Here is a 9,011-nt window from a genome sequence, read left to right as displayed (position 1 = left end):
CCTGCTGAAAGCCTGCTTAAAAAAATGGTCTTTCAGCACTTCCTGAAGATGTCTGGGCTCAGCTTTAATGGCTTGCAAGGAGGAGAGCTTTGGAAGGGAAATCACCAGGGGAAGAAAGAGGGAGCCTCTGCCCACCTTTATCTGTAGTAGCCACAAATCTGATCATCAGTTTTCAACAGAAACACAGGGTGTGTCTATATGTGCATATTAATGCAATGCAATAAACTCAAGCTATCCATTTTGCAAGTGTGCCTGGGACTACAGCACATTGAGCCAGGTTGGAGCAGCCCTGGCTGGCAGGGGACACAAAGGGCCAGCTGGCCAGCCTGGGGCTGCTCCAACCTGCCTCAGCATGCTGCAGAGGGGCTGGCTGGGGGGCAAAGGGGGCTTTGGGGCAGGCGGCCCAGAGGGGCTGGCTGGGGCACAAGGGTGCTTTAGTGCAGGCAGCCCCCACACTGAAGCACCCTCGTGCCCCGGCCAACCAGGGCAGCATCTACACGTGCATTGCTGCAGAGTAAAAAAACTCCACAGCAGGATAGTATTTGTATTTACAAGTACTATCCTGCTGCAGAGTAAATTCATTTACTCCAGCCTAAAAGGGATGCACGTGTAGATGCATGACATTTACTGTGCAGCTAATTAGTCTGCCATGCAGTAAACGTCTCGTGTAGATGTGCCCACAGAAATACATTCTGCTGTTAATGGAAGGTATGCATTTATAGTGTAAAAGAGCAGTAAATGCCCAGGTGTGACTGTTTTAGACTTCAGAAATCACTTCTACATTTGACTTTCTCCAGGGAGCTTTTTTAAGTAAAAAATAAAGGTGTACTCTTCCAAGCAGTAATCTTATTGGTTACTAACAATACACAGAGGGAGCTAAGTTTGGACTAGGATGCTTGAAAGCTAGAAATACAATAGTAAGCATTTTACATGGACAGAGTTTAGATAGAATGACTTCTTTGCCTGAAAACATTTACGCTAGAAGTTTGAAAGCCCTTCAGTACAGGATGACATGCCAGGCATACATCAGAAGCAATACCTTCACAAAATATGGGTGCTAAGTTTGTAGAACAGGTTTTTAAAAGGACAAATGGCTTTACTGCTCAGTAGCTATGATGGGCTTAATTATAAACTGACCCAATTTCTAACTTTTGCCCCAATCCTGCTAAAATGTATAGTAATAGTAGGGCTACCCCCATGTGTAACTTTACTCGGATGAGTACGTGTGGGATCATGTACAGAATATAAATCATATAAAATGTTAACACAAAGATAAAATATACATCCATGTCCTACTGAGGATTTCTCAGACAGGGTTCAGGCAAGTGTTATCATGCTGGGGGACTCATTAGAACCAGATCTATGAGCAGTTCAAAGGTTTTAGCAAGCCAGTCAATTGACTGATCAAATATTGTGGACTGACCAGTCAATTGACTGCGTATTTTTTCGACTGGTCAAAGATTATACCAATTTTACAAAAAAACCTACACTTATTTGCAGTTTTCTTGACGTAAATATTTTTGACACAATTCTTAATGGAAAATTCGTGTTTTTTCTGTGTATTATTTGGACCTAGTGGTGATTTTTTACAATTTTTGCCCAATATTTGACTGGTCAACTGGCTGAAATTTATTTCACCAGTCAAACACCCAACCCTAATTTGGTGCCATTGGTGCTCACACTTGTATTGGTTATTTGGATTTTTTTCAGTGAAAAGCAAGGACAAAGTACTTTTTATATGCAAACCATTTTGGAATTTTAGTATAAAATAATGACAAAATCATTCTTTTGAGAGGTGAAGGAGACATAAGGCATCAAATTGGAGTTAAGACCACTGATTTTCCCAATGCTTAGCCATTTGGAGAACTCACCCACTTTGGGTATGGTACGGTAGCATTGCAGCTGATCATTTTTACTTGGCGTACCAATTGTAGTTGCAGAAATTCTGTTATGGAAAAAAGTTTTGCAATCTCAGCTTGGACAATTCCTTTGGTATTAAAATTAGTGTATAAAAAGCCAAGGTGTGTTTCTAAGCACTAAAGAATTGTTGCAGATCTCAAGCACAATTCATTTTAATATAAGAGTCCCACAATTTCTGGGTAAACTATCCTAGGCAACATCCTGGGAGGTGGTAACTTTGTCCTGCTAGCTGTGACAATAGATTTTTTTGAATACCTTATGTTTTAAAAAATCTAGAAATTCAAATATGCTAATCTTGATATTCACTCTATTCTTCTATATGGATTTTTCCCTCTCTTCCAGTGTTTCGAGCAAACCTCAAACTAACAAGTCTTTGTTTACTTATCGCATTGCTGCAAACACAGGAACGTTGAGTCTGTTCTGGGAGATGCTGCAATTTTCCATTCCAGTTCTGCTCAAAACTTAATTGACAGCTACTACATTTTAGACCCCATGACAGATCAAATATTGTCTCTGAAGGATAGGGATGTAATAAAAGTACAGTATGACACACGGGATTGCAGGTAAGAAAATGAATTGTATTTCCTCACGTAAGCTTTCTGACACTGGTTAAGATTTGAACTGGGAGACTAATGGATTGCTTTTGGTTTATGGCAGAATTGAAAAAATATGGAGAAAAAAAATTAATTTGTGTCAAACGGAAATTGATAATTGAGAAAAAGAGATGGCAAAATGAGGAACTAATGCATTCATTTTGGGTTAACCTGAAACATTTTGTTTAACCTCAGCTGAAACAGTCATCTTATCTCCAGTTTATTTGACCCCCTTAAAAACTCATTTTTAAACTTAGGTCCATTTTGAAATGAAATTTCCAAGGTTCAGTATTTTCACTTTTTTTCTGTGCTGTTGTTTTTGAGCCTAAACAATTCACCAAATTCAGCCTGAAGTCACAATTTTGGTGCGCAAAATGTATTTTTCAGCAGTTTTATTAATTGCTGGGGAAAAAAACAACCATCCATGGTTCAACTCTAGTTAATAAATACTTTTGATACATGACAAGGGTCCTGGTTCACCTGTGATATTGGTTTTGTATGAATAATTGGGAAGCTAACAGACTGTGGAGTGGACGCCTACACGGTCAGGTGGGTGGCCAACTGGCTTAGGGACCGCACCCAGAGAGTGGTGGTGGATGGTTCCTTCTCGGCCTGGAGGGAGGTGGGCAGTAGGGTCCTGCAGGGTTTGGTCCTCGGACCGATATTATTCAATATCTTCATCAGCGATTTGGATGAGGGCGTGGAGAGCACCCTCTCCAAGTTCGCTGATGATACCAAATTATGGGGCAAAGTTAGTACACCGGAGGGCAGGGAGCAGATTCAGGCCGACCTGGACAGGTTGGATCAATGGGCAGAGAGAAATAGAATGCAATTTAATAAAGATAAATGTAAGGTACTCCACCTGGGAAGGAGGAACCCCCAGCACACCTATAGGTTGGGGAGTGTCCTTCTCAGCAGCTTGGAGGCAGAGAGGGATCTTGGAGTCATAATTGACTCCAAGATGAACATGAGCTGGTAGTGTAACGAGGCCATCAACAAGGCCAATCGCACCTTGTCATGCATTAGCAGGTGCATGACTAATAGATCAAAGGAGGTGATGCTCCCCCTCTATGCGACACTGGTGAGGCCGCAGTTGGAGTACTGTGTCCAGTTTTGGGCGCCACACTTCAAGAAGGACACGGGGAATCTGGAGAGGGTCCAGAGGAGGGCCACTCGCATGATTAGTGGCCTTCGTGATAGACCCTATGGGGGGAGGTTGAGAGAGCTGAATCTCTTCAGCCTTCACAATACACGGCTGAGAGGAGATCTTGTGGCTGCCTATAAATTTATTAGGGGAGGTCTACAGGGAACAGGTGATGCGCTGTTTACTAGGGCACCCCAGGGAGTGACTAGGAATAATGGATGTAAACTACTTGAGAGTGGATTTAGGTTAAATATTAGGAAGAAATTTTTCACAGTAAGGGTGGCCAGGATCTGGAATGGGCTTCCAAGAGAGGTGGTGCTGTCACCTAGCTTGGAGGTCTTCAAGAGAAGGCTAGATAGTCACCTGGCTGGGGTCATCTGACTTCGGTCCTCTTTCCTGCCAGGGGCAGGGGGTCGGACAAGAAGATCCATTGTGGTCCCTTCCAACTCTACAATCTATGAATAATGATGAAATAACAGAAGAAGGAACGTAATGTAGATAACTTTATATTGTGATGCACAATCTTAGTGTTAGTTTATCATGCAAATACATGGCATGCATATGTCACAGCAAGCTGTGCTGGCAAAAACTGCTCAAGGAAAGTAGCTTATTCCAGCTCTTAAGCTCCCACCCTGCCTCCCACTATCAGTTTCCAAGTTGCACATCCTGAGCCATCCAACTTCCTCCTTCCTTTCCCTTCCTCTCACTCCAACTTCCTCTCTCATTATCATACACACATCTCTACTTCAGTCACAAGAGCCCAGATTCTGAAAGGTGTTTAAAAATCCAACTCTCACTTACTCTCATTGACTGATGGTTTGGTGCCAACACAACTCACATCAATACTGCATTATATATAAGCAGCGAGATGACTCTCCAAGGACAGGCTGTTAGTTTAACTACCTCCAGCCGTTATCTGGAGGCAACATTTGCATGTTTAAAGTGGAGTTTAATATGCTTGTCTGTACGTGTGCCCGATTTTAAAATGGATATACTTGTATGCTATTGTAAGCAAGTGTGTGGGAGTCCCGCTTTCAAGCGAACCAATGCTCTTCACACAATTTAAAGTTCAGGGTTAAATGCTGTAGCCTGGAGTCTGACTCTTTCTAATGCTTTCCAAAAGATAATTGAACTTTGACCTGTGCTTCAGCCAAGAGCTGAACTGACACACAGAGAAGGAGAGTTGGGACCACATCCCGGTTATATTGTTATAGCAGCCCTGCCAGCTTCAGGATATGTCTAAATTGCAGTCACAAAAAATGACTGTCGTGCAACACAGAGATAGCATTTCACTAGCTCACTCAGGAACTGGTTAGTACCCAAGAAGCAGGGTAAATAAGTCCACCCTGAGCAACATGCTGTGGTAGGTAAACGGCTGCAAGTACCAAGCTGGTGCAGATGATTTCTAGGCTTCAGTACCATCACAGAAGTGAATGGGCAGTGTATACAGACCCTCAGACAATGACAAACCTACAGATGAGGTTGGCTGAGAAAACAGTTAGCCTTGGTTCCAGCACCAGTGTATGGGAACTTGCAGCACAGCCACACACAGGCGTGGGTGAACTGGGGGCCTGGACAGTAAGGGGGCCCGAAAATGGTAATTTTTATTATTATTATTATCATCATTATCTCTGGCAAACGGGGGCCCAATACTAAAAGTTCACCTGAGGCCACCAGGAGTCCAAGTACAGCGCTGACATGCAGTATAGGCATGTGGATGGAAAGCCAGTTCCCACTCCCCTCCCCACCAAAACAGGTTTTTAAATGAGTTTTTTCCCATCCTTGCTAAGTCTGGGGTGGGAAGGAGGGATGCCAAACTCTCAAAGCATAGGACCAGTCCCTAAACTCTCTGCCCTGAACCCTTCCTGGTAGGACATCAAGTGACAAGTCACGTAACCACTGAAAAGTAAGCAAGTCACTCTTCAGTAGAACAGATTCATCTTTTCCAAGTGCCTGGTAATATTCTTAGCAGTTTTAGAAAGCTAATTCACTAAATTAACCCTTTCCAGGGCATTACACACACCGGCTGGGCAAAATCAACCTGCTCAATGATAGAGAATAAGAAATCTCAAACGGCAATGGAGCATTGGAAGCAACTTTGTGTGGTTACTTTTAAGTGGAAAGTACCTTTCAGAAAGAGGATTATCTACGGTCATGCATTCAAAGGGACTAGTCAAGGTAACTTCTGGGCACTAGAAGTTACTCAGAGTATCTGGGACAGAAAAGGCCCTTCTGTTTTTTTGGAGAGTTGTACTCATGTGGAGCCTCACATGCACACCTAAGCTGATACAGATGAAACGCATTAACAGTTCTTAAATTTCAAAGAGCTGTCGTTCTAAGTAATTACGTTCTGACACTACATTTTTTAATCACTTTAAGTAGAAATTGGTAACTCAACCATTGTACAGATGAATCGGGAGCCGCAGTCCATGTTAGCTTGACAAAAAATGCTGTCTAGCTTAAAAATCCATTTCTCGTTCCAAACGTAGCTGCTTTGATGGCCACAAAAAACCGCCTTCCAGAAGTTAGTTTTCGAAGTGTTTTATTTAAAAACTTCCTCACATGCCATTGTGAAGCATGTATATCCCCTTACCTACGACATCTGTAAATGAACAGGGTTTCATCTGTGATTCAAAGATTAAAACAGAGAGGTTTTCTTTATTGACAACATTACATTGTTTGAATGTGCTTAAACCAGGTTTGTCATACAAGCTGTCCACGTGCTTTGTATCACAGATGCAATTAGTGTTACCAAAGAGAAAAAAATTAACCAACTCAGTGGAACAGGAGCTAATGACTTTAAAAAACAATTTGATTTCCAAAGCTTTTGGCTGATGGTAATATTTTAATAGCTGAAAATTGCCTTGAATTTCTGTTCAATGTATTTCAAGTTTGAATGAATTAAAAATGCCAGTACCTTGCAATATCAGACACAACAGAGCTATATTACTCTGAAACTGAAAATTTCCATTCAAGCTGTTTTCTTGCATTTGTGCAGTTGATGTACGTGCACACGCATGCACACATGTCCGTCCTCGCCAGAGCTGGGTGAAGTCTTCTCTTCTGGGTCCAAAATTCAGTAGTCACAATTCCAAAGTCAGCATGTGCCCTGAATTTTCTGAATGGATCACCATGAGCTAAATTCTGGTTTGCTTGAATTGACCCACGGTTTGGGGCAATGCACAGCACTTGAAATGTCAAAGAACTGAACTGCAAGAGCTGAGCTGTCTTTACCTAGTGACTATCCGTGTCTTTCCAGAAGCATTTCCATGTCCTCCAAAGAAGGAGACTTGCCTGTTACCTGAAGCCTTAGAGCTGCAACCCCATTTACAGGCCAATCATTTATGCAACCCGCATGGAAGGGTCAGTATTGCTGTTCCTATTATTCAAAGCGGGCAGGACTTAACTTTTTCCCAGCTGGTCCTGAGCAACCATCCCTATGCCACTGCTACCCTATACACTAACCATCCCTATACACTGCTACCGTGAGAGCTAGCCTGGGGAACTGTACCCTTGAATCAAACAGGGCTACGCTGCTTCAGTTCAGCTTGCATTTGCCATGGGGTAATTGCAGACAGTTACTGTGGAGCAGCTGAGCTGTGGTATGTCCCAACCTCTTGTAAAATGAAGGCACACAAGAGAACTGTTTGCCTCACATCATGAACTTAAGACCATTACTAAGATACCTCAGAGGAAAGAAAACTTCAGAGACATACACAAGTATTGCTGAGTTAGTATTGATGACTTTCCATGTAATCCCATTTTGCCCTTAATAAAGGTCTCCTTGTTTTAACCTTGTCCCTCCCCTGACTGGGGACTTGCAAGTGGGGAAGTATCACCTCCCAAGGAAAGCCAGGGAAGGTCAGTTTAGTTCTCCAGGTTACTGGGGGTGGGCTGATGCCCGAGTTAAGTTTGCAGAAAGAACCTCCGAAGAACTGGATCCAGCCCTTCTTGCAGAAGAGTTACACCAGTCTTAGAAACAACGGTTTCCTATGATGAAATAGAAAGAAGCTTAAACAATCCTCAAGCATGTGTTTGGCTCTTTTAATATGCTGCTCACACAACCTGGGCTTTAATTTCATGTGCTGTAGTTGTCAGGGTGAATATGAATTTCAACTCAAACTGCAAAGTGATCCATTAATGATTGTGAGCACAATATCCCATGTTCCCAAAAGATCTTAGATCAAGGTTTGGAGGAAAAGAAAAGACTTTAGAATAAGACACTGATGAAGCAATTTTCAAGGTATGCATTCAACTGTTTGAATTATGTTCCTGCCATTAAAATCTATGGTGGAGAATAGCTTTTAATGGCCCCTGTCAAGATAGCTAGGCATACCATACTTTGACATTAGGTCCAAAGTAAAGTGGCTGCCTTCAGGATTCTTCCTGTTTAAAGGGCTTTTATTTGCATTAAACAGCTCATTGCAGATGCTCAAGAATATGAAAAGGGAAAAAAGCAAATGTGTGATTTACTAAGAGACTTTGAGCAAACAAAAGGCTATTCTATCAGTTCAGGCAAGCTACAAGCACGGGAAGAAAATTAGTCAAAGCTGCAGTGGGAGGGAAAAAGGGGCTGTGCGACAGTCGTGGAATTGCTATGTGTTCATTAAGAAGAATACTTTCTAAGTTTGTCTGATAGGAGGCGATTCACTAGATGATTCAAAGAGGTTAACTCAGGCAAGGGATGTCCGCATGTAGGCGGCAAAGTGGAAAGTACTTTCAGAAAAAACACCCACTTGCCCGAAGGTGAAGGACAAGCTAGATGGTTTTGTCACGATTTCAGCTCTGACATCCTCATTTAACTCAAAGAGAGAATTGGTCAAAGTTGGGTGGGAAAATACAGACTGCGGACACAGGAATCAGAGATAAAAAGCTTCCATGGGGCACAGAACTTGTCTGGCAAGGTGGCCACATTTGATGGGCCTTATAGAGGCATTCATTTGTTCACTGTGATAAGCACATGCTTTAGGGCTTTGCTGGCTCCAGGCTCCCTGCAAGACTGAGCCCATTGTGTTTGCCCCTAGCACCACCATCTGCTTCCAGAACCTCCAACTCCACATGGTTTCCTTACTGGCTCTAGCTACCACAACAGAGCTATACAATTGCAGTTATATTAGTGCATAAAACAACCCTGAGACCTAGACAAAGAAGCTCAATGCAATAGTGGTTGGTGATCATCTGTGCCATCCTACCCAAAAAGCCCCCTATTAGCTGGCTTGCCTGAATATCAGTTCAGACAGCTGAATCATTTCGGTTCTACCGCTGAATGATTTACATGCCAGTCCCTTCAGCCAGAGCACAGGCACAGACAGAAATGACAATTTTTGCCTAATCTGGCCCATGAAAGCATTCTA

Source organism: Alligator sinensis, unplaced genomic scaffold, assembly GCF_000455745.1.
Source record: "Alligator sinensis unplaced genomic scaffold, ASM45574v1 scaffold1388_1, whole genome shotgun sequence".
Taxonomy (NCBI): domain Eukaryota; kingdom Metazoa; phylum Chordata; order Crocodylia; family Alligatoridae; genus Alligator; species Alligator sinensis.
The sequence above is the reverse complement of the archived record's forward strand: the minus strand, read 5'-3'. Positions refer to the sequence as shown.